The 25959-nt window shown below is 39.1% G+C and overlaps 1 protein-coding gene across 5 annotated transcripts in view; it reads right to left on the bottom strand.

Moving 5' to 3' along the window:
* The window catches only part of FHIP1A (FHF complex subunit HOOK interacting protein 1A), a 95095-nt gene that overhangs the window by 55541 nt on the left and 13595 nt on the right, over nucleotides 1-25959 (bottom strand). Inside the window, exon 1 of one of the 5 annotated variants that reach the window (XM_052777128.1) lies at nucleotides 1044-1090. The exons of the other annotated variants lie outside the window; for them this stretch is intronic. The gene's annotated coding sequence lies outside the window, so the exon portion shown is untranslated. Of the gene's footprint in view, nucleotides 1-1043; nucleotides 1091-25959 lie in introns of those variants that run through there. 5 annotated transcript variants of the gene reach the window in all.

The raw sequence follows: 25959 nt of genomic DNA, 5'->3' as shown, positions 1-25959 counted from the left end.
CTCCTTGTGACAGTGTATCAATCGACCAACTCAGCCATCAATAAGATCAATGCAAAAAATAAAACACAGTACAGTGATGGATGACTACTAGCATAGTAAACCTACCACCAGAAGCAGTCATGGGCTCTATGGACCCACGAGGGCTGTAGCTACCGCTATTAAAATACAGTGCTACAGCAGCTGTCCCATCTCACATCCCTCAGAGTACTACAAAGGGGTTTAAGTATCAATTTAACATGGGATGGTAAGAAAAAAGATTCACCTTGCACCTCTAGCAACCATTTAAACAACAGATTCTGTCATGGTAGTTTCAGAGATATTTGAAGTACTATTTTAACGTTGCTCTGTAAAGAGGTGCAATGATTAAAGAACTCAACCTGAGAAGATTAGTGTAAATTTTTCAAAATAAAGACCACATGGAAGCAAACTTGAACCAAATCAGGTTACAAGTGGAGTGATTGAGTTTTATTGCCTCAGACACCAGAACCAGCCATGTTCACTCACAATCACTGAATCTTACAAATATTTATTGGGAAACCTTCAAAGCCTGAAAGTTTCTAGATGGATTGAACAAGTTTCTTTGGACTTAGGCAAGATTGTATGAGCAATTTGCTGGGAAAAAGTATTAACTGGACTTGCCAGAATTCCCTCAAATCTGTTAAATTCCCTCTTATTTGCTCTGAATAGCATGCTGGGGACACAATCATCATAAGCCACAGTGGTAAGTGCCTACATGCAAGAGTTCAAGCCAGGAGACTCAACGTTCTCCTCCAATTCTCCTCCTTTTACGTGAGCCTAAGGCAAATAACTCAGTTTCTCCTGTAAGATGAGAGCAACAGGCTTTTGGAGAGCTCTGATTATTATTAAAGCAGCAAGTCACCATTATTCAGTTGACAGTCTGGCTGTTTTAACTGCCCAGAAAACTCTCAGTCCCTACGTACCACACTCAGACAACAACTTAGACTTATAGCCCCCACCAGAAACTTCTCTTTGGCAAAATGTTTCTAAACCCAGGGCCTACAAGTAATGAATTATCATCTTACCTTAATTTCTATATTTTGGCATTGCGCAGGAAAGATAAGACAGAATCAAGGCCCTCTAAATGAAGAAGAAAATACATTAAGTGTTTCAGAACACCAGTGCGAGGATTTCATGCAATGTATGGCTATTATTAGAGTGCTATTTTGCTTAGCAGATCAGAGGATATAATCAGCAGATGATGCAGCCATGATTTGCAAAGCACAGCCTTATTAAAGACTAATGAGATAAACGAGTTAAAATTTACATTTTGCTCCACTGATAAGGTTCATTGGCACACTTAACTCCAACACCATGGTTTGAATATTAAACCCACTTATTAATGTCTAATAAAGCTAATTATAATGCTGAGTGGCATTAAACTATAATAACCAAGCAGCATGTTAGAATCACATCCTTTAGTATTACTGTAGCTCTGAAATTAAGTGTTCTGCACCTGGAAATAAATACCTGTCGAGCTCATGCTGTGAGAAAGTACTAGCCTTCTGTACCTTTTTCCTGACCCTTCTGAAAGCCCAAAGCCATGTTCTAACAATGCAATGGGCAGGTAAACATTGCTCGTTACTATGATTTCAACAGTGTCTGTCTGTCTTATTGCAGTAACAGTAAGGATTAAGTGACAAGTATTTTTGTATCTACAACATTTTTCATTACGCTTGGCATCTGTTAATCCCTAACAGAAAAAGCACTGAGATACTAACAAAATTAACAACAAAAGTCTGGAGACCATATTTGTTTGGTTTTACTCACCTTTTTCACTATCTTCTGTCAAAACTACACACACTACTGTAAAACACCCATCATTTACTGAAAAGGATACCGAAAATACAATTCAGCCTTACACTAACCTATATATTTTTATGCCACATCTATCTAATATGAGCACTTAAATGGACAATGATCATTTTTAAGGATAATGTAAGAGGACAAGGGCCATAACATTCTTTCCATTTTAATCTCCTCAATGTATCTGTCCTGTGACAGCAATGGAAAGAAGGCAAGATGGGATAATTAAGTGCCAGCTATCTGTGGATCAACAGTAACCAGCGTCAGGACTCACATGTGCCAGTCCAAAAAGAATTTCTGGTAAGCACAAGCTTAAGATGCACAGTTCCTCTCAGAGCTCCCCATCCCAACACAAGAGTGGTACCAGCTCTCCTTCCATGAGGAGAGCCATGGAAGGTACAGGACTGCACAGCAGCCATCACTACCTTTTCAAAGTAAAACATACCAAAAAAATGACAACAAAAGGCATAAAAACACTACCGATAAAATAACTCCACTTCTTATTTGTAAGGTAATAGTCAAAAGGAAATATTCATTATGCACATAAAAAAGGCATTGCAGAACTACCAGAATTTTTTCTTCTGTGGGGAAAAGTGAAAAGGCACTTACACTATGACAATAAAAGAAACTAGCTGAGCAAATCATGTGTGAAGCATTAAATGCAACTGCTTTTTGGAACATGCTTTTGTTCCTTTCAATTTATCACCCGATTTAAACATTCAGCTTGTAATACAATCCATTCCACTTTCTTTGGCCCAGCTTTAAAATACAGGCATGCCATATTTCAGCAGCGGAAGCAAGGAAATGCAGTGGAGCTCAGAAACAGAAGATTTGGTATATGGCTTGATGTGAAGCATTCCACTGCATCTCTGGTTGTAGGAATCCATGGGTATACATTGGTAACCCTAAGTCTGTGCTGTAGTCAGGCACAAAAAAAATTAGAGCGGTCCACTTCAGTGGTAGGTTCTTGTGCCACAAAACCACCAAGCCAGATGAGCTCCACCAGACCTTTTCAGCTACTTGTAGCATGAGTTATGTCAAAAGGAACACCACCACCCCATCCACCCCCATGCTCTTCACATGGTTCCTATGGCACGCATCAGGTCTTGAAGTCACTCCTGGAAAGGAGTGTTTGTTCCAGTGCTCAGAGGATCCCTCCCAACAATCTGTCTTGAAAATGGATACTTGTGACTTTTCCTGGAAAAGCAGAACCATCAAGCTTCTTTCCCTAAGGGAAAATCCTGCCAGCCTGATCCCACAGGAGCCCCTCTCTCTACACAGGTTCTTCCCAAAAAGGAGAAAGTGGCTCTGCAGTCCTTTTCCTTCAATACACTGCAGTAGATATGGCTTTTCCCAAGCCATTTTATGAGTATGGTTTGTTTACTAAAAGAATAATCAGAGAAGCTGCTCCAATTACTCTTTCAACTATGCTAATACTTGGTAGGTATTCTGAATCTAAATGCTTCAATACTTCCCTGCATCTATAAACAACAGATGCATCTAAAGCATATTATATTTTTAAAAGAGAGACAGCCAGCAGCACAGTATTCCCACAGGCAGCCTTGTCAGGAAAAGATATAAGTGGTAAATAATTAATTTTCCTAGGTTAACTTGAATTCCAGACGAGCATTTGTGAGCAACAGTGCCATGGAAAGGCAACTAACAACTCTAGTTTGTATTCCTGTCCAGCAGGCAGTTTTACCTTACATGCAACCACTGACAGCAAAAGTTTTATCATCTCAGAGATAGGGAAAAATAAAGAACACTTATGCAAGTCCAGCAAAGACTCTTCTGTGAAATACAAAGAACTCGGAAGTCTGTGCCTGGCTACTGCTGTATTTTTTATTATTTCCTTTTTTGACAGTTAATAGGCCAAACACAGATAGGTGCTGAGCACTGATGTCAGACTGCAGCACACAGAACCCTCCAGTATCATCTACCCTACAAATAATTAACGACATCATTCCCTGCTTACTATGCTTTTTTCTCCTGCATTACAGATGTTTGGCAGGAAGGTTGGGGACAATTCTAAACATGTGGGGGGGCACATTCCAATCAAATCTTCTTTTCAACACTGATCTTAAATTTAGCAGTTTAGCAAGTAAAGATTTAAAACAGTGCATAAAGTCTTACGAATAGTACTGGTGTACATTCAGTATTTGTTGCCTCAAAAGTGCTGGCAGATCATGACAGAGAAAGAATAGTTCATACAATCAGGAATAAGCTGGCTTTTGAGACAAGACTTCGCAGAAGATAGTTCCTTTTCCCTGGAAATGCCCCACAAAAATGGACTAGAAAACTACATAAACATCTAAGCAACAAACTTCATTAACATATTGTTTATGCATTAATTTTCTGACAAATGAGGGGTTTCTTAAGTAATTCTATACCTGGTGATACCCATAAAGGGGACGGAAGAGCCTCTCACGCTTAGCTTCATTTTCAAGCCATGGAACTAGATCTAATACCACAGGAATTTTTCTTCCAAGTCTGATTTTATTTCTTGTACTTCTAGAACTTGACTCTGTGACCAAGAGCAAAGTTGATGGACCTCAAGATCCTATTTCCTTTCATTTCAGTCAGCTGAATTTTTAGAGGATCAGAATAGTTATATATTTCTTTATAATAGAGCTGCATTACAACCATGATAAAGAAATGGTAGAAATGTTCTGCTCTGTTCATTACAATCAATAGATTATGTAGCTCAGACAGAAAGCAGAAGGAATTATGAAAAAAGAAAGTAATCTTTAAACTATTAATACTTCCAGAACAACTTTTCTTTCAGATACACAGATTCCCACCTCCCAAACACAGCTAATAATGTCAGAAGCCCTGAGATTCATATGGTCAGAGTGACTAATATTTACATTAAGCAAATGTATTGCCATAGTAACATAGACACCACAGAGCTATCTACCTGCCACAGCTCACTAAATTATTTAGCGTGCCAATACTACAGTGACACTGTGTAAATGATCACATTCATTAAGAGCAGAGTATGTGCTGAAATACTCAATGTTAGACAGCTATATTTATTGCCATGAAAAAAAAAACCAGCACCAGTATTGAAAAAAAAGCAGAGAAGCATAGAGGAAGGCTACAGCCTGTAGCAGAGCAACGCACCTTAAAAAGTTTCATTTAAAAAACATGTCCACATCCCCATCCCTGTGCAAAGCAGGACAAACTATAATCCCACTTACGGAACATAAGGCAGACCTGCTGCGGCCAGAACAAAATGAGATATTAGTTACTTCCCACATTACATTTTTGGGATAGTCATTAAATTCATTTAACATGCATCTTACATTCCCAAAATAGTATTCTATATTGTGGGATTATAAGAGCTAGTGCACATGAAATATTCAGAAGTAACTATGACACTCCAAAATCTGCAGTTCTTCAACAGTCAACATATTTACAGTTAGGAGAGAGGTGCAATATTCTGGGTGACATTTGCCACGTCCTCCAAGTGGTAGATGACGGCAAAGATCCGACTGGTTTGTGTAAATCACTATCCTCAATCCGAGTTAAAGCAGTTTGAAAACCTCAAGCACTTCCTGCACTATGGATATTTTCCCCTCATCACGTGCAACGGCAGAATCAATGACAGGTCAAGAAAACGAAGGGACAGCTTAAGTCAGCTCTTGCGACCAGATGGATTTCTTCCTAATTTTTGGCAGCTATAGCCCCTTTTTTTGTTGGGCACAAATCATGTTTTTTCACATCTCTCTTTGAACTCAAAACAACCAAGAGGAAGCCAAAGAGTCATAGCACAAAGATCCAGGCACAAAACTAACCCAGCCCAGCTCTAACCAACTCCTGTTCTCTCTTATCTTTTTAATTCTTCATAGGCTCAATTTACAGAATTTCAATGCAAGAGAAAGCTTTAAATAATTTCATCTATTAAATTTTTATGGAAAATAAGTCTGGCATACGCCCTTCTCCACCCTCATGTTTGTATTATTATTCACCTGCATGGAAATGCCACAGAGTCTTAACGATATTTTTATAGTACTAGCAATAATCAAATCTAACCTCAAAACAATAGATTACTATAACACAGACTCATGTAGAATGGAGATCGTGAGAGACCAGCTTTTCAAAATATCGCAGTGTTTGGGCTATGTTGTTCTCCAGAGAGAATATTGCTTAGATAGCAAGAGTCTGCTTTTCTTAAGCAAGTTTTTTTACTTAAGAATTATTCAAGCACTGACTTGATCCTCCGCAGGAGAATGTCAGGGAAGTATGGAGAACAGCACCATGGTTTGAAAGCAGTTTTAGAAAGTAGTCTTATGGGACCTATCGATAAAATCCAGATTACTTTCCACTCTCTACTAAGCATTTTAGATGTTCGGAATATATTCTGTACTGTAAGACAATGTGACATGCATAATTTATTGTTTTTAACTCATTCAAACAATGAGTGACATTGCATATCTCACTATCACATGAAAGAAATCCTCCCTTGATGCTCCATCTGCATAGCCTCAATCTTTCCCTCCATTCACCAGCTGAATCTTATTTCTGAGATAAAACAAAGATACTCACACCAAAGTAATAATGAGACTTCCCCTTTGCCAGATACAGTATTAAAAAAAAAAAAAAAAAAACAAAACCAAAAAAACCCACCACAACAAAACACCACAAATTTTTCATTCCATTATCTTTAGAAGACGACACTAATAAAAGCATCATTTTGAAACATGCTGTTGACAATCAGCTTGATTATGCTCATCATCTCAAAGATCCTCTCTCCTACTGGTATTTGCTAGAGCAACCACATCTAAAACTATACATTTTTTCAGTAGACAATATAAACAATTCATGCAGTTATTTAGTGACTTCTCGTATCCAAGAAGTAGACAGAACTATACTTAGTAGCATATCATACTGGACCAATCTGTGCTTACAATTTTGCTGAGCTCCTGACAATTCTTGCAGCTGAGAATGTAAGATTTGGCACTTCGAATTAACTAAAGCATCTTCCAATGCTAACTAGAACATCAGCATTACTGTTACTAGTAATTTTAGCCAAGCTTCTTGCTATCCTGTATTTATTGCAGAAGCTTAATCTGCAAGATTGCCATAATCAGACAAGAGGTATCAAGGGGGTTGAATGATTTGAAGTAAGAGAAATTAAAAACCAAAACAAAACAAAAGCTTGAGCTGACAGTTCTCTACTATGGGAACAGTGTAGGAATTGGGTATCTTTACCTCTATTTACCTATGTTCTGTAATTCCTCTGAAGCAGTACTATAGAAATGTAATTCAGGATCAAAACAGAATTCTGAAAGCTATGCACAGTACAACTACAGAAAGACAAAAGTATCCATGAAAAGCCATACTTTGCCATGACTATACAGACAGCTTCCCAATATTCAGACTAGAGAGGGCTGCCTCAAATACCGGTACTGGAGAGCACAGGGGCGGTGAAGAACACCAAAAAGTTGACTGCTTATGGAAGTAAGTTCATCTTCCAAAAGTACTTAGTCAGTGAACTTCTTACACGGAGTCTCCACTCAGGACCCTATTTGAATCATAGAATCATTTAGGTTGGAAGAGACCTTGTCCTGGTTTCAGCTGGGATAGAGTTAACTGTCTTCCTAGTAGCTGGTACAGTGCTATGTTTTGAGTTCAGTATGCAAAGAATGTTGATAACACTGATGTTTTCAGTTGTTGCTCAGTAGTGTTTAGTCTAAAGTCAAGGATTTTTCAGCTTCTCATGCCCAGCCAGCAAGAAAGCTGGAGGGGCACAAGAAGTTGGCACAGGACACAGCCAGGGCACCTGACCCAAACTGGCCAACGGTGTATTCCATACCATGTGACGTCCCATCTAGTATAGGAACGGGGAAGTGGGGGCAGGGATTCGCCGCTCGGGGACTGGCGGGGTGTCGGTCGGCGGGTGGTGAGCAATTGCACTGCGCATCATTTGTACATTCCAATCCTTTCATTATTGCTGTTGTCATTTTATTAGTGTTATCATTATCATTATTAGTTTCTTCTTTTCTGTTCTATTAAACCGTTCTTATCTCAACCCACGGGTTTTGCTTCTTTTCCCGATTTTCTCCCCCATCCCACTGGGTGGGGGGGAGTGAGTGAGCGGCTGCGTGGTGTTTAGTTGCTGGCTGGGGTTAAACCACGACAGACCTTTAAAATCATCAAGTCCAAACATTAACCTAACGCTGCCAAGTCCACCACTAAACCATGTCCCCAAGTGCCACATCTACAGGTCCTTTAAATACCTCCAGGGATGGTGACTCAACCACTTCCCCTGGGCAGTCCTTTCCAATGCTTGACAACCCCTTCCATGAAGAAATTTTCCTAATATCCAATCTAAACCTCCCCTGGCACAACTTAAGGCCATTTCCTCTCGTCCTATTGATGTACTTAAGACACCTTAAAAAGGCCATGAAGGTCTTGTGAAACAGAATACCCTTTGTATAAACAATGCATGCCTTGCTAACAACTGTGCCCCTGAAGAACTAAAAGACTGATAAGAAGGGAATATCCTACCCCAAGAGGTGCCAAAAGTTGAATCATTGCTAATAGGCATGAAGTCAGCAAAGATCTTTAGTAACTGGAGGAAAGGTAAAGGTAGCAGGGGGAGATCAGGACCACGGACTCAATTCAAGACCAAAAAGACTTACTCCCCACTCTCCCTGAGCATGCACTGTAGAATAAAAGAACACTACCTTTAATTTGAAGCAAGGAAAACTAAATATGTAAAACTAAACTGTATAAATTGCTTGCCCGTTTAGGCATAAGGTGTGCTAGCTTTGTGAATTACCACCTAGCCCCCATCTTTACGCAAACATGAATTGGAATAAAATACCTCTGCTCTGTGTGTATATTGGGGTCTTGCACACTGGGTAAACGACCACACTTTTGGGACAACGGTATCAGTTGTTACTTGGGAAAAGAGACCAACACCCACCTCACTACAACCTCCTTTCAGGTAGTTGTAGAGAGCCATATGGTCTCCCCTCTGCCTCCTTTTCTCCGGGCTAAACAACCCCAGTTCCCTCAGCCACTCCTTGTAAGGCTTGATCTCTAGACCCTCCATCAGCTTTGTTGCTCTTCTTTGGACACACTCCAGCACCTTAATGTCTTTCTTGTAGTGACAGGCCCAAACCTGAACACAGTATTCGAGGTGCAGCCTCACCAGTGCCCAGTACAGGGAGATGATCGCTTCCCTAGTCCTGCTGGCCACGCTATTTCTGATACAAGTCAGGACGCTATTGGCCTTCTTGGCCACCTGGGCACACTGCTGGCTCATATTCAGCCGGCTGTTGACCAACATCCCCGGGTCCTTTTCCGCTGGGCAGCTTTCCAGCCACTCTTCCCCAAGCCTGTAGTGTTGCATGGGGTTGTTGTGATCCAAGTGCAGGACCCAGCACTGATCCTTGTGGAACCTCATACAATTGGCCTCGGTGGCCCATCGATCCAGCCTGTCCAGATCCCTCTTGAGACCCTTTCTGCCCTCAAGCAGATCACCACTCCCACCCAACTTGGTGTTGTCTGCAACCTTACTGAGGGTGCAGTACCCGATCCCCTTGTCCAGATCATTGATGAAGATATTAAACAGAACTGGCCCCAGTACTGAGCCCTGGGGAACACCACTTGTGACCGGGTGCCTCCAACTGGATTAACTCCATTCACCACCACTCTTTGGGCCTGGCCATCCAGCCAGGTTTTTTGTTTGGGTTTTTTTGAGATGAGTTTAACAGAATGTCTGCTGGTTTTAGAGAAATATCTTAATCTGTGAAAGATGAATTCTGCTGATAGGACTGTCAAAATATAAATTGATCAGATGAGAAGCAACTGACTAGTGGACTAATTAGCAGCAAGGAATAGAATTACACAAAGCCTCAAAATTCCAAGCAGAGGTATCAATTACATTTACATGTTACAAATCACCTTACTGATAAAGTGCAAGCTGGAAGTAGGAAGTCACCTTCAAGTATTCAGCATCTTAAAGCACATTTGCAATAGAGCCAGTAGGGATATCTGCTCGGTTCATTGGAGTAATTTAAAATGTGCACTAATACTTGAAATGTTTCTATGACAATTGAGCACTCAGCTAAAGTGCCTGAGATGAGCCTTTGACAATTCTAGATAAGAAACACTAAGCAATTAAGAGACGTATCCAAACATTAACTTTAAATTCCACTTAGGGTGAATTTTCTCCTGCAACTTCTATCTTTCAAGCTTGTAACTGAAAGCACTAGAAAAGTCAGTCCTGCTACATAAACCACAATTAATTGTAAACAGAAAACCCGTATTTTGTTTTCAAGCCAACAGTGAGTAGATGAACCCAAAGAGTAACAACAGTCCACAGGAATACTGACTTAATTTTATTAGATTTGGCTCAGCACCGTTACTACTGGATCCAAACTGTCTCCTGCAGAACAATTCGAGTAACAGCAATGCAAAACACTCTGCTCCAACAGGAGTGCTTTACAGATCAGGTGTAGTACCATTCCCAAACCAAGCCCACGTTTTTGCATGGTGCTATATTATGCTATAACAAATCTTCTCAAAACCTAATATTAAGCAAGCTTTACATGATATCAGCTTACATACAGCAGAACAAGAACTAATTATGACCACAGATGAAGCTGAGCTGACTTCAGGCAGAATGGACATCTCTGTGCTGAGCCTCCCAGTGCTTCCCATTCCAGGAACACATGTCCAAAGTGGTTCTGTACAGCAACAGTTTATTAATTTTGGTTCTGTTCAGGCAAAACTGGTTGTACCATTACCAGAGACAAACTGACTTTGGAAACATTAAAGCCAGATTTGCTGTAATGCTGTGCCATGCCATGCCAACTCCAACATACCTAAACTATTTTTGGATCTACAGTGTGGTTAGTCCGCTGTCCAGATAATCTGCCAACACATAATTGTGAGTTGACATTATACGTGTACGGTCAATATGGATTACAAAAATTTTGCCAATATAAATTATGAAATTATATAACCAGATATAAAGCATACTGCACAATAAGCAAGATTTCTTTTAGTCTTCCCCAGTGATCCAATATAACTGCTGCTTGAATTCCCTTAACAGTACACAGAGTAGCAGGTTCAGAAGAAAAGCAAGTATGAAATTTCAGTATCGCTTACTTTAAAAGAAGACTTTACAGCAAAACACTTTTATTGTATAAAAGATTACTCAAATCAGAATCTTTTTTTACTCTGTATATACAATAAAGTCTGACCCACAGTAAGGGGTTTTGCATGTAATTTTAAACAGACCTATCATGCAGATCCACACATAAATTAAGTTGGATAGCTAAAAACTCGTACGTGTACCCAATTTTCATTTCTGGATGACCTAACCTGTTCTGTGTCAGCAAGACACATTTAAGCCTGCAGTGCATTACTGGGTAGTCCTCTACTATAGGTGTATATGCATGCATGTGCACATATGTGCTAACTGCGGCACATTTGGACAACTCAGTACCCTGAGAAGAAGAAGAAAAAAATCCAAAATCACCATTTCTCTGGCTCAGTTAATTTTAAAAGTCAGAATAAAGCAGGTATAGGAACTGAATGGCAGCTCTACTGCAGTTTCACATATTAAGGTTAACAAGCAGCAAGTAGGCTACCTAACAAGGACGTAATTGGCATTAAAGGCAACAGCAGCACATCTAATTTCCGGTGCTACAGTCACTATCTCAAGGGTGTTTTGTTAACACCAAAGTATCAATGACTGTACAGAGTATCTTACATCAATGTTTTTACTTTTAACATATTCAAGAATCTTGTGGTGCATTTTGTTACTTTCTCATGCATTATTCTGATACAAGGCTTGGCCTCACCCAGTGTGACATGTCCTGTTCAGTTTAATGGCAACTTGATTCCCCATTCTTAAAGTGAAATAGAAAAACTATAAAAGGTTCATTTTTATTATTATTTGTTACTATTGCCCTTCCTTCCAGGCTCCCCCTTTAACCCCCGTTTTTCAAGGGACACTCTCGAACACTAAAGCCCTGCAGCAATCTGCCAAACCAACAAAGAAAAGGCAACCACATGCTTAACACAGTCATCAAACTGATGTAGAACCTCCATGCTTGCGGAAGTGAACATGTTTAAATGCCTTGCTGGACCAAGGCCAACTCAGCACTTTGCAGGACTAAGCCCCAAAAGAGCAAGAAGTCTGGAAGGAAGAAGCAAATCCAGGCCTCCCATATGGCATAAAAGAGCATTAACTGACACAGGGTTGACCTATATTTGGTCAAATTGTAATTTGTTTGAGCCAAAGCAGGCTCAAAAAGGTCCTTGAACATGAGGAGCTCCAGAGACTTGTTGCTTAGTAGTTCAGAATCCAAAAGGTGAAGACAGAGTCAGCGGGTGGAAAAAACTCCAGAACTCAAATATCTCTCATCCTCATTTCCATATCTTAGTCCTCCAACAACTTAGTTTTAATGAAAGTGCCAAAATCCTAGTTCTGCAGAGCACTTTGCCAAAGAACCAAATCACTTCAGACAACAGAGTTAAGAGCTGTTACTGAGGTTTTTGTTTTTGAGGTGCTGCAGTACCTGGCTAAACACAACTTGCAAGAACACAGTAAGTGTTCAAATGATTCCTCAAAATCCACACGAAACAACCAGAGCAATGAATCTGTAGTTACAGCCAGGGAGTGGGAGCTGCCTTTATTTTTACTAACCCAGAAAAACTCCTTCCACATTCAGCTCTCCTCCTCAGCCAGGATGGGAACAGAGCCCTTTGTCAGGGTTAGCTTAGTCAGCCGCCTCTCTCATGCCGGCAGCTCCTTTTATACATAGCAGGGAGACTGAAGAGGTAGAGCAAAGCTTAGCATTATCAGCTCAAGCCCAGGACTTTAAAAGGAATAAAGTCTTTTCCCACTTTGCATACCACAACAACTCAGCTCCCTGGTGCAATGAACTATGCCTTTTTCCACTTCCATCCTGCCCCCACAATGAAAAAGTATCTTTGCCATGTTTTCTAACTGGCAGAAACTTCCAGTCTGGACTCCCCAAACAGGATTAATGCAGATATAATTTGCACATAGCTGAGATCCTCTCGTTTAAGTCATGATTTACTTGTATCTATGCATTTCTCCTACTCTTTCAAAACTACCTGTAACAATGATCAGGGCAATTTTCTTATAGTAATTCCTGTATATCTAGAATAATGTTTTTAATTGTTCGATCATTTGGTGTCAGCTGATCTCCCGCAGACAACCTGCCATATTGCTGAAGGTGTTGTGTGAGTGATAAGAATAAAATGGGTAAAATCAAAAGAGGTGTATAAAGGAACAGACCAGACAGAAGCAATTGAAGTTTTTTTCAGCACCTCCTCCCTGCACAGCACCGCCCCCCCCCAAAAAAAAACGCACAAAATTTCAGGTTGCATGACTAAAGTCACAGTTGGCACCAGTGACACTGGGATGGGACAGTGGGACAATACCAGAGAGCTCAGTAAAGTAAGGGGCAGCAGCTATCTAAAATTTTTCAGTTAGAACAAGAGAGGTCCTCTCACCACAGACACCCACACACCATCAATGGAAAAGTCCCACATTAATTCAAGAAACGCAGAATTCATATAAGTTTTGGTACAACAAAAGTCAACCAACAGCAGAACAACCAGCACAATGTCTCTGATTTAACAAAGGCAAGCAGAAATTGGGTGGACAAATCCATAAGGACCCGAACAGATTGCCTAACTAAACCTTTACCTAGACCCTACTTCCTAATTCTGCTTATAAAAAAAAATTGTGCTGTTCACCCCAAATTCCCTTCCACCTCGTCTACTTAACCTGAGGTAAAAGTAGAACAAGCATTCCAAGCAAGGAGGCAGACGCACACAAGGCTCCTCTTCACTCCAAAATTAGATTATTAAGATGACCATTTTAAACACAGTTTTATCAAGTTTACCACACCATTTTCTCATAGTAAGTACTCATATAGTGCAAAAGTCCTATCAGCTTTCTTCTTTGCTAACCTTAGTCCTTAAAGCCTTCTTTGTTCCAGTAAAATAATTTTCTAATCAACTTAGATATCCAGAGCAGATGCATGATCCAGGGTGGGTCTGAAACAAGACTAGCTTTTTGCTGCCATTTCATATCTCAAAATAAAGTTGACTTTACCACTTACAATTATTTTTAAAAGTTTCAAGCTTTCAGCTTCCCATTTTCTGATCCCACTTACATAGTTTCAATTTCTCTCTCCCTCCCAACATCAGAAAAGCAAAAACTATAATAATTGTTTTGTATCAGGATGCTCAATTTGGATGCCTGCTGTGCTCTCATTGACACTTTTCCCACAGGTGCTCCAGGCAGTGCAGAATTAAGATAGTGAAAGTAATTGCTAACACCCTTTTGGTTTAGTTGTTGTCACTGCCCAGTTCAAAAGAAGTAGAAGTACAAAGCATGATCTTCCATGGCTGACAGAGGAAGAGCTACAGAAATAAATGAGACAGCAAAACAAGAGGGAAGGAAAATTAGAGAGAAGTGCAGAGAAAAAGGATAGATGCAGATAAGCAAGGGCCACTTAAGTGACTGGAGTCTGTCACCTCTCCCTCCAGTTCCAGTATCATTCCTGCAGAACATTAGTTTATCAGAAGAGAGTAAACAGAGGAAGATGGAAATAGCAGAACTGAAGGAAACAAAACCAAGCATTTTTTTTCCCCCAGGCAAAAAAAGATGGGAAGAAATAAAGAAAAACAATAGATGGAAAACAGAAGATAGATTTATATGATTTGCACTGATTAAAATACTAATCAGCCTCTTCTGTACTGTACAGCAGTGTTAAAAAACCCCTACCACCACCACCACCCATGCACATACATACCAATACATATACAAGTCAATACACGTTGCTGTTGGGAGTCAAGCTGCTGCATACTTAATACAGAGGAAGATTTACTGAACAGGTATTTCTAAATTCACATTCAAACCCCTAAAGCCTCAATATCTACACCTTGAACATAAAAAATGACAGTTTCAGATGCAGATATCTTGCTATTAAAGAAAACCCGAACAATTACATATGCATTAAATAAACCTTACGTCATTTATTTCCTTAATTCTTTATGTGCCAAAACATGAAAAAAGAACCCCAAACAATAAAAACCAACAACAAAACGCCCAGACACGGGCCCACCTTACTATGCATTATTAAAATGCCAAGCATAGTAGGTTGTTAATTTTTCACTTGAAGTAACTGCATAACTTGGTCAGGGAATTATTCAGTTCTAAAAACTCTGTAGCCATTTCATTTCACCTTTCATTTTCTATCATCCACAAGTCAGAATCGTATATGCAGGTTAATGAAAAGTAAAGTGCACAAGTCCTTGAATCCCAGATACAGATGGGATGTGCTGTAAGCAATTTTTCTTATCATAACTGATAAATGAGCAAAAAAAACCCCCCAAAATAAAAATTGAAATATACAGAGATGTTAGTATAAGCATAGTAAGTCAGAAGTTATTTTTATCATACTGGAAACAAAATTTCTTCTTTCTATAAGCCCAAGATATATTTTCAATCTTTTTATCATGTCTCTATGCTATGCATCATGAAGATAGATGGTGATAGATGAATGGCAGTAGAATGGTGATAGATTAAAAATAGTGACACTCAGGAGTACAAGAAGTTTAAAAGAGTACTTTGAGTATAAACATAAGTGTATGAGCAAGAACATAATTATCTGTATGCCAACAGACAAACACAGCACATCCCCATGGACAGGTTCTTTTTCTGTGAACACCCTCCTGCTATTAAATGTGCAGGAGTCAGGGTTGGGGAAGGATGCCGACTCAAACTTGTGGTAAATAAAAAAATTTAACCACAACAGATGTGCATTTACCTAACCACTGTTCTCCTGACTCACACAGAAGAGGTCTTTCAAAACTTCTTAAGATGTAGGCCTGTAATTGATGCTTGCTTAAAGAGTCTAGGAGATGGGAAATATGTATACTGATCTGCTGTAAAAAGGCGGTGATCGGAAGACCATAGATTGGGCTAGTCTTTGTATAAAATGCTAAACATCCACTTGTGCGGCAGTTTGGAGGCACAGTTGTCACCTGGTCACTTGCACAAATAACGTCCTATCTTTGCACTCTCTGCTCAGGCTGTGAGCATGCTGAGGCGAGGGAAGATTGTGGCATCATCTCACTCCTGACTTAAGTAAGTGGGAATCCCACTCACAGGAATCAGTTGTTCCAGCTACTCCCCCCTAGATAATTTTAAGACAATTATTCTACATCATGAGACGCTTACGCTTACTGCTTTTGTATGCTACTACAGCACTCTTTATTAAGAGGCTCAAGAAAGAGGGTATACCATATAGGTTTAAAAAAAAAAAAGATGTAAAAGAAAAAAATCACACAATACATAAATTCTGTAGTTTGACAGAAGAAAGGATTTGGGGGGCTGTGCTCTCCTCCAGAAGTATCCAGCACTGGGCTTGTCTCAATTAGATTCAAAGCCTATATTGTTTCAGAACATTTAAGAACTTTTTTGGAAGCTAATGGTGACATGGTAAATGAAACACTCCGACAGAGCACGTACAAGCTCAGTTGTCTTATTATTAGTAACATATGCTAGTCAATACATTGTGAAAAAAGCACACATACTTTTAAAAATGTAGAACAGATGCACTTACATTACCTCCCCAGTTTGCATTTTAGAAGACACAGGTGTAAGATACACTGCCCTATACCAGTTCAGGTGATTTTGTGGAGTACATGTTTGTAAGATAATCATGCAAACAATTAAAAATTTCCATTACAAGAGAAAAACCAAACCATTCATAAAAGAGCATCAGTAACTCTGCTCAGGGTTTGTCGGGTTATTTTTTTGCTTGGTTCCCCCCGCCCCCGCCACCCTTCCCGTATCAGGAAAAGTGAGAAGTTCTGAACAGGGTCATTCATGATACCGATTCAGCTGCTGCATTGCCTTTCAAAAGTGCCAGACCAGTTTTTCTTGTTTCTTTTAAGCAAGCAATGCAATGGGACAATAGCTTCATCTCCCAAATTAACTATTGTTGGGCACCCAGCTCTAAGCAATTGGCTTACTCTGTGCAAGCACTTTATTACTACCCTCCTACTTGTTTGTATTTCTCAAAATGCAGCGTATTATTCTCTTCGACTGTAGCTGCTTCCCACATGTTCATTCATCTTATTTTGTCTCACTGGATTTCTTCAACTGTGTCTCATTAAACAGTCTGAATTTTTCTTTCCAGCTGCATGCTATGTTGACTTTCAGTGAAATTAAGGTAGATTTACACCAATGAAAGGAAAACAGAATCCAGTAGCACAGTCTTAAGATTTAAGAGACAACAAAGCTTTCTAGGCTATGAATGTTAGTACTCAAAGATTAGCAATTCATCTTAATCTCAGTTCTATCCTTCTAGGACAAAACAGTTATTTAGAGTTCCTGATAGGGTTTTTACTAAAAGCATAGCCCCAAAAGACGGGGTGAGCCAATAGAACAGTTCATAGTTCCCAAGAGAACGAGATCTTGTCCCTGGCTCCACATCCCTAGCACATTTATTTTGTACTTCCTGTTCAGTTAACGAAGCAATTCAGCTTAATAACAGCTCTAACAAGAATCAAATCAGAAGGGAGTAAGCCCACATCACTGCAAGCTGGCAACAGGAGGGAGAAACCGGGGGGGGGGGGCGGGGGGGGGCGGGAACTGTGCAGCTTCCACCTTTGACAAGAAACTGTATCAGCTTTGCTGCTCCTGGAATTATTCCCCGATTTTTATTACCATAGCTGTACATTTAGAGCCAGCAAGTCCAATTTTGAAGATTTATAGCCAATCCCTTGTTACTGAGCCAGTAATTAATGATATGTTAGTTCTTCTGAAATAATGTTACAAGAATTCAAACTTATTAGCAGTAAACATTTCAAAATGTTAGGAGACACTGGATCCCTGGTCTCACCTTATTCCAAACTAACCAAATGCAAAAGAAATATTCCCTGGCCTGATAGCCACTGTGCCCCTGGTAAGGGACACAAACTGATAAAGGAGGTATATGGAAACATAACATAAAATGCTAGCAGAAGTGGACAAAAACTCATTAGATATACTGAACATGATCACTAGTCAAAATATTCCCAGAAGTAAATTTCTTTTTGCAAATTAATAAAAATTCCTTATTTTCTTAAAATAAACTTTTTATATCCTTTCCTCCTCTGGAACTGGATTCTCAAGGATTGCTTTCCAGTTTTATTTCTCCAAGAATAAACCTCCAACTCCACATTTGGCCAATGGCCATTCCAAGCTGAACGCAACCCTTGGAGGCCAGCAGATTCTTTTGCACCTCACCCACCCTAGCAACTAAGAGTAGGACTGTGCCTCTCCCTACCTGGCCACAAACAAAAGTAATAGAGGATACTGCAACCTCCTCATCTATTCTGTCCCACCCTCAAAGATCCTTGGTACGGAGGTGTCGTGGTTTCAGCCCAGCCGGTAACAAAGGACCACGCAGCCGCTCGCTCACTCCTCCCGCCCCCCTCCGGTGGGATAGGGAGGAGACGGAGGAGAGAAAAGAAAAAAAAAAACCGGAACCTCGAGGGTTGAGACAAGGGCAGTTTACTGGGACAACACAAAAAAAGGTTACAACAACAACAACGGTACTAATGAAAGAATATACAAAAAGAGTGATGCACAGTGCAACTGCTCACCACCCGGAACCCGACGCTCCGCCACCGAAAGTCCCGAGCCCTCCCCCCGGCCCGCTCCCCGTTTATATACTGAGCATGATGTCACATGGTATGGAATAGCTCCTTGGCTAGTTCAGGTCGGCTGCCCGGCTATGCCCCCCCACCTCCCAGGTTCCTGTAAAAATTAACTCTATCCCAGCTGAACCTGGGACAGGAGGGAACCAATTCCAGAATGTATCTACTATGACTCCAGTAAAAAGACTTTAGTTCCTACCTTAAAACACACTTTGCTGCGCAGCTGACATGGTTGTGAAAGGGAAAACAGACTGATAATGTTACAGCCTCAAAATAAGGGGAGAGGCAGGAAAGTTGTTTCTCTCAGGCATAATACTTTTTTTGAACTGCTCCTGGGATGACACCTACCATTACTTCCTTAATCACAGCAAAATAGAGTTTCTGTCTTGTCATTCATGAATAGCAAAAAGTTACGCTGAAGTTTCTAAGCTGCTTTCAGAAGAGAAGTATTTAAATTACTTTGGCTTTTGCAAGTTTTTTTCCCCATGTCATGACCTTTGTAGGCCTTAGAACTGAAAGATTTCCTTGGTTATCAAGTCCCCCTCATCTGCTATCATAATTTATAATCCTTCATAAATTGATCAAGCTCCAGCTTTTAATGTTCTCTTACATTCACTGAAGATACTATGACATTTCCAAAGCACGGAAATAGCAGTCCACATGTTTTTTTTCCCCAGTATCATATTGTAGCCTACTTACTCATTAGAATCACCCATAGAATCAGATAACTGTCAGAGTGTTTTATGAGTCTGCCTTTTAAATGAGAAGGTAAGTAATTAGATCTTTAAAGACTGTACTGTAAGATAAATTTTAAAGTTACTGAATTCACATGCAAAAGCTTCATTACCCGCAGCATCTTCGAAAGATTCATTTTTTTTCAGTTGCAGCTGGTTGCTCAAGGATATACATAAACAATTATTTCACATGGCTAAAATGAAGGCTCCTCTCCAGCTCATCCTACAACAATAATACTCTGCTGCTGGTGTGTAGAAAGTGTATTTTGCATAGGCCACTTGAGAATCTACAACATTTTACAGATCGGCAACATAATTTCAGCACACAGGGAGAACAAACTCTCAACTCGAGCAAAGCTCATTAGGACTTAAAAACAACCAGCAAAACTAGCAATGATTAAATATCAACATCCTGAGATAGAGTTGTGGGGTTGTTTTTTTAGTAATGTTGTTATACATCTTCTCAGTATAACTGGATAGCCATTAAGTGTGAAGAACAGCTATGAAGCAAGAGAAATGCTGTTGAAGAAGCTCAATATTACGTGATACTTACCAAGTTATTTTCTAGTATCCCTTTTTATATCTGAAGGATCTCAAACAGCTTCAGAAAGCAATCAAATTCTAATTGTACAGTGATTAAACTGACAAACACCAACTGTTCTGCATTGAAACAAAATATTTAGACATTTCTTACACTTTAAGTTCAATGTTGGTAAAATAAATCCCAGAATAGTACCAATCAAGTCAATGAGTTACAGTAATTTTACCTAGGAGAACACAGAATATGGGTCAAAGTTTTGATATTGTTTCAGGTTAGCCGCCTCCTGTGGTAGGGTAGTCATCAAAGATTTCCCCATTAGCAAAAGATTCAACCAAAAAAGACATTCACATATTGTCACACACTGCCTGTGTGCCAGAAAGACTTTCCCTTCCTCTTGCATATAACATTCTTACTAGAAGAGAGGCGAAAAAACCCATTGTCTCATAAAACAGTTTCCATGCAAACTTCAAAAAAAAGCTTCAAAACCTGGGACTGAAGTAGTCAGCTGCACACCTTTGTAATACAAGGAAATGACCTACAACAAAACAGCCTGTGTATAAGGTACACTGTTGCACTTTACTGGTAGGAAGAGGAAGCTTTCAAATTGAATGGACATAAAAAGAATATTACAATAAATCATTTTGCAAACTACATGCTAGTTCCAGCAATCAGTGCCCTTCAGGAATGTATCATATTTATCTAATCACTTCCACCTTCTCTTGATTAAGATAAGCCACAGTTCATTTTAGTTAATAGAGCCACAAAAGTAGGATGAAACAAGTATTCTGCTTAGCTTGCATTTTGTAAACTTGAGCACGCATGTGGCAATGGAATCAATTAATTTACTGCCCAGTCAATTTCTTCACTTTGAACCTCAAGCACTGCCAGCAAATCTCATTAATCTGGGTAGTAAAAAAGTTTCTCCAAAATTCCTTCTCAATCATGTCATACTTAGTGTCCAAATCTTTGTTTTAAAATACTTACAACAAAAATAATATTCAAGGTAAATTTTACAACATTCAACTTAATAGGAAACTAAGGCCACAAACACTGCTTTAAAAAGCCCAACAGTACACTTGAAGTAGGTGACAGATTACTTTTTCGTTAATCCAATTCTATTTCTAGCAAACCAGAGTTTAAAAAATTTCTCCAGAATCCAGGGAGATAAATGACAATGTACATTCATAGTCCTGAAACATACACTAAAGCAGAGACACAGAGTCCTTTAAAACAATTAAAGGGAGTATATGATACATGATTTAAATACCCACAACTTTGATCCTGTATTCTCCTCCCTCTGGATATCTCCTTTTCCTCTCTCTGTTCCTGCATAAGTGTTAATTGGTGACAAGTTCTAGAACTCATTGTTACAGGCCACAACAGGTACCAAAAGTATATATGATTTTTAAAAGCAATGAGTCAAATTCATGAAAGAAAAAAACCCACTGAACTTATAGAACAGAAAGACTATTAAATAAGCCCATGGACTGCACATGGCCAGAGATAATGCCATACGCTTGGACTACGCACGTATTCCACCCTATGCAGCTGCCACTGGAAAACACCACTGTGCTGAGCTGATCTTTGACCCCGGCCAGTACAGATGCTCTTAAGTTGTCATTTCAGTCGCAGGTGTCAGTGGAGCCAGTAGGATGGAATCCAAATCCAACCAACAGGAAAACATGCTGAATCACATGAGGCCCTCTCTGGTTTTACATCAAAATAGCATTTCTGTGACACGGCCACTGGGACCCCCAGCTTCTGTGCTGGGGCAGCACAACTTCCACCAGGCTCCTGACCCCTGCTTTCAAGGGCCATAAACCCATCAACTCCTGTTGCAAGGACAGTTGAACTTGAAAAGCCTCAGTAATCCCCACTGCTCCATATACCACAAATGCATCGAATGTCATTATCTCCATTGCTTGTCTGATTAACAAGAAGCTCGTCTGACAACAGCTACAGAAAGGTTTCTCTAGTGTTTCTCTGTTCAGCCCAACAGATTCTAGGACTGCAGAAACAAGCCCAGAATCTAATGAACAAGTTTCTATTTAGCCTTCCAATTCAGTCCATTCTTGCAAGCCTATATATTAACAGTATATCTTACTCCTCTCTTTCATTTATTCCAAGTTTATATTTTGAAATAATAATGCACACTTTAAAATATTTTAATGAATCCACACTTGGAAAAAATGAAGTTAGCTTTACCTGAAAACCATCTTTGTTTTAAAAAAAAAATTGGGATTTGAAGAACAATGATACACAGGAAAATATTCTGTCAACTAAGAATTTGAACCTTAGAGATTTTGTTCTGCAGTTTTATTTTGTATTAGCATGACTTTTTCCTTACAAGTTTGCTGCCATCACAATGGTGGTTTTTCCTCCAAAATAAACATAAAAACATTATGTCAATAATACTCACTTTTGTTATGAAAAACATAGTAACTTTTTTTTTTTTTAAGACTATCATAAAATCTCTTAATTTCTAACATTGAACTTACCAAATCTCCTTTATTCAGAATGGTCACAAATTCCCTTAGGTTTCATAGGGCTGCTACCGAGAACAATTTACACTAACTTAGTACTAAGGTGAAGCCAATTCTGGAAAGATACCTACTTACTATTTTTATTTCAGTGAGACCAAAGTTGAGAAAAACAGCTGTCACTATTATCAGAAAACTAGTCTTACTTTTCTATGTCATCATGCCAGTGGCCTCTCCTATCTACCATTACACACTGCTAACTTCCCTGCACTGTGCTTAATTCTTCAGGGCAAAATATGCACTTATCTAATTAGACTCAAGACAGAAGCAATGACAAATAAGTCAAGATGGTTGGACAAAACATTCTTTATGACATACCCTGAAACTCTGCAATGAATAGCCCACATTATGTGATATATATGCAAGTTTTTTCCTTCTTTGTCTTGAGCTGAGAAAGAGCAAGTGTCTTATGCATTACTAAAGCAATGTATACACTTTTATAATTCTCCAAACTGCCAGGCATATGTGTGCTTTATAGAGGTGGCCTCAGCATCATAGTGAGAGCAAATTTGTACACTAATATATAGTGATAAGACTGGAAATAAGAACTATTTAAATTATTTATAGAACATCACTGGCTCCTAAAGATGGCCATGCCAAGTAACCTGCAACTGGCCCAAGGAATCCTATGAAAGAGTAAAATCTAAATCATGTAATAGCTCTTTTCTATTAATATTAACATTTTGTAAAGCTCAAGGCAGTTTAAAAATTACCTACATCAGCAGAACAGGATCTTCCTCTATAATTTTAATTTCAGGTAACTGATAGTAACCAAGTTTTTACTGGATTGCTCCTAAGATCAAACTCACTGCTGAATGAAAAAGATACTTCCCTCCCCAACAAGTCTGAGTCTTCACATTTTTTTCTACCTTTCACCAGAAAAAAAAACAACAACAAAACCACACACACAGGAAGAATACAGCTGAAAGGAAGCATGATCCTAAGACCCAGCATACAAACTAAATAACTTAACAAAAGGACTTTTATCCATTTTGTGTCTTTTTTCATTCTGAAATTCCAACCTCAATCTAGGAATGCTTTCCTTAGTAAAGTTTAATTGAAAACAAAAATATATGGGAACATACTTATTTCAAATGCATTAATATTTTCTGTTAAAAAAACACTATCAACTCTAGTCCCAACTGTGATTAAAGCCTTAAACACAGATAAACTTAATAAACTTAAACTAGATACTTAAGCTCTTACATTAAGAAATTATTATTTTTTTGCATTACTATTGTTAGCTAAACCAAGAGGAACTCAAACATACTAGTATAATTGATGACTTGAACTAACATGGAATAGGAACTATTGGGAACTAGAGAAAGACTTCACAACACTCTGTTAGTTTATGTCACTTCCCACCATCAGTGACTGTATTACCTTTCCATTAGCATAACTAGATTTTAAGTCAGGGACAGAAGAAACAAGTAAGTGAAAGCTGTACACTGCTATAAACAAAGTTACAGAATAAGACTGGACTATAGTTTAAACTAACAGTTGTTCTTTTGTTTTCTATCAGGAGAAAGAAATAGACTTGCCTTTATTGTGTAAGATATTAAATTCTAACACTACAAACCATCTGACAAACTCTTACCTACAGCAACTGATTGAGAAATAGTCACTTTGGCAATCAAAGCTGCTTCCATACAGCCACAGAACCACGGATTAGCTGTAGCTCAGCACAGGTAAAAGCTGATACTCATTCAATTTTGGATATAGTGCCATCTGTCTTGAGAACACATAGCTCTTCTGGACAAACACCCTGCTAGCTAAGCTTCTAGACAAGGCTTGACATTCAGAAACATTTTAATGATTTGCATGTAATAAAACAGATTTACAACACTGTCAGAGCTGCCAATTAATTCCTTCAGACGGTGGAAACAATAACATATTAAGTATTTAACTTGTCAAGCATCAGTGTATCTACAGCCCCTCAGTTTCCTAAAGATACTTTGATATGATACTTTGGGAACTTGTACAATATATTACAAAGAAACCAGATGCCTCCCTAACCATTACAGAGCAGGACAGGTTAGTATGAGAAGAATAGCCTCACTTCCAGCTTAAAGAAGAGTCTCCCATTCACGGGTCAGCATCAAGAAATGCAAAAAACTGCATCAAGAAAGAGGTGGAAGAATTAATACGTAGCATTACAGGGGAGGATAAGACCAGACACATGCTATATGAAAGGCTGCTGAAAGATGGTGTTCATTTTCATAAGGCAAGTGTTTGGACTTTTAAAAATAACAAACAAGGCACAAGAGTTTACCAGAGAGTTAATATTTAGTTAATACCTACCAGCTATTCAGATGTTTTCTAATCAGCTTCAAAGAAAAACAGGAACTAGTGATTATTGTAAAGTATCCTTTCATATTTGTTCCCCTTTCTAGTGCTATTTGACTGGTATGAATGGCCTACCTGATGTAACCAACTCAACTCTAGAAACCAAACAAACTGTCAGATTTTCAAGCTTGTCTGTACTAATCCCAGTCTCATTTCACACCCATGCATCAGGCTCCCTCCTACTAGCTAGCTTGGGCTTCTCTTATGCACACAACTTCCTTATGTCAAGCTTGCAATTAACATCCACACCTCCTCCCCAAATGACGCCAACTCTTCTGTGAAACATTCAAGCTATGAAGACCACACCCCCATTCATGCTCTTTCATCAGTACCTTTTGCAACCCGAGAGTAAGCTTCTCTTGGGAAGGCAACTCGTAAGTGTCCAGCCCTTTTCACCTTGTAAAACAGCTTATCTAATAAAAAAGGCACATGTATGATGATGCATCAAAAACCAAATGATATTCATGCTTGTAGATCAGGTCAGGGAAGAGGTTTATCTGAATTTTCATCTGTCAGCTGACTAGTTTCACTGCAGAGTAAAATGAAATAAGATAATCCAATGACAAACCAAAGTCTAGGAGCCTCTACCCCTTATTCTTTTTTTTTTTTTTTGTAAAAGTATTTCTAAAGTTTCTGTGCTCAATTTTTAAGCACATAGAGAAGACGAGTCTTTCTTCCTTCAACTCTTTCTGTATCCTACAAGTATACCTGCTAGAGTCAGAGAAAAAAAAGAAAATGTAAATTCTTCACATGATGGGCTTTTCAACTATTTCATATCTCATATTCCAAATGACATGGAGACATTCTGAAACAAAAAAAGAGGAGTCTTGCCAACTCAAGAAAATCCTGGTGTACAGTCTGTTGTGTTCTCATCAGTGTGCCGCTGGTAATCTATCACCAACTTACAGGGTATGTAGGTCACATACAATTGTTGTCCAAAAGTTACAGGCCACTAAGAGACAGCTAAAGTGCATTTGATAATTGCCACATATTCATTTCACATGTAAGCAATTACTGTGGTTGCCACAGGAATACTATGCAACTGTCATCCTCTGTGGAGCATAGCATATAGGTGTGAACAAGAAGAGAACAGAAATGCCAAACATTGACAGGATGCTCTAGTGCCCACATTATCTAAATGCAGCTCAGTGCTACTAGAGCCTCTATTTGACATTTTAAGTAAGACTGAAGTCTCAAGCCCACTTTTCAGAGGACAGGTGTCCATACTGCAAAAACCAATCGTGACACCCAGCATTCC

The sequence above is a fragment of the Harpia harpyja genome, chromosome 2, assembly GCF_026419915.1.
Source record: "Harpia harpyja isolate bHarHar1 chromosome 2, bHarHar1 primary haplotype, whole genome shotgun sequence".
Classification (NCBI taxonomy): Eukaryota; Metazoa; Chordata; class Aves; order Accipitriformes; family Accipitridae; genus Harpia; species Harpia harpyja.
The sequence above is the reverse complement of the archived record's forward strand: the minus strand, read 5'-3'. Positions and strand labels throughout refer to the sequence as shown.